The sequence below is a fragment of the Austrofundulus limnaeus genome, unplaced genomic scaffold (assembly GCF_001266775.1).
Source record: "Austrofundulus limnaeus strain Quisiro unplaced genomic scaffold, Austrofundulus_limnaeus-1.0 Scaffold18, whole genome shotgun sequence".
NCBI classification, from domain to species: domain Eukaryota; kingdom Metazoa; phylum Chordata; class Actinopteri; order Cyprinodontiformes; family Rivulidae; genus Austrofundulus; species Austrofundulus limnaeus.
The window spans coordinates 3,666,747-3,667,903 of record NW_013952420.1 but is presented as its reverse complement, the minus strand read 5'-3'; positions in this window follow the sequence as shown (position 1 = coordinate 3,667,903).

The following is a 1,157-nucleotide window of genomic DNA, read 5'->3' as shown; positions in this document are numbered from 1 at the left end:
ACACACACACACACACACACACACATTCTGTATGTGGGTGTGAGTGCAACGTTCATTGTAAAGTAATTTATCAATCCAAGGTGAAATAAATTACTTAAAACGTACGTCATGCAGCATTATTATGAAACCTGTTTTACTTCATGATTTCAATTAATTTAAATAAACTTTTAACTTTAGTGTTTTATTTTATTTTTTTCATTTTTAGGAAATACTTTATGTGCAACAATTTGACAGTTTAATAAATTATTCAGTTTTCACTTTTTTAATTATTCAGTTTGGCACAAAAAAAAGTAGCTAAAGAACATGTTTTTTCCTCACATAAAGGTGCTCCGATTGTGCAGCTTATGAATACAAAAACAATATTTAACAAAATAAAACCATTTACATATCCTCGAGCAGATTATGTTTTCAGTGCATTTGACAGAGATCTGGAAGCTAAGGTGGTATGAAACTGTTGGAAGCAGAATTTGAATGTGGAACACGCAGCCTGTTAAATAAAAAAGCACCTTTTATTATCGACTACTTGCGTGACTTATTAGAATGTGGCCATTAAGGCGGAGCAGCTTATGAAGAGGCTCCTGTAGATTTACATGATAAAACTATCTGATATGAGAGGAGCAGCCTGGGGATTTTCATTCTTTTTTTTTTTCTGTTTTTTTAACCAAGTGGAGAGCGTCGGAAAATCGTTAGGACGGTGTGCACGCGCGTGTAAACAAGCGCGCATAAGGAACACTGCGACACGAAAGCAGACGTCCGTTTGGAGAAACTGGAGCAGGACTGCACGTGCACGACAGAAGGATACATTATAGACAGGATATGATTGGAAAAGTTTTAAGATGAAACTTGGACTTTAACAAAACTCAATAAATGTGTTAAAAGTGTTTTTTTTTTGTTTGTTGTTTTTGTCCTCCACACGTGTTTTTGTTCAGCAAAAGCTTTTTGATTTAGTTTGTAAAAACGAATTTTGTTCAGTAAAAACAACTTTTTTATTATAACAGTATTAGTAGTAGTATAGCAGGCCTAATATGTTGGTAGTGGTGAGTTATTATGTTTTAATTTTTTACTCTATCACGTTCTTCTCGTTGTTTCCACCAGCTCACATGTCTCTCTCTCTCTCTCTCTCTCTCTCTCTCTCTCTCTCTCTCTCTCTCTCTCTC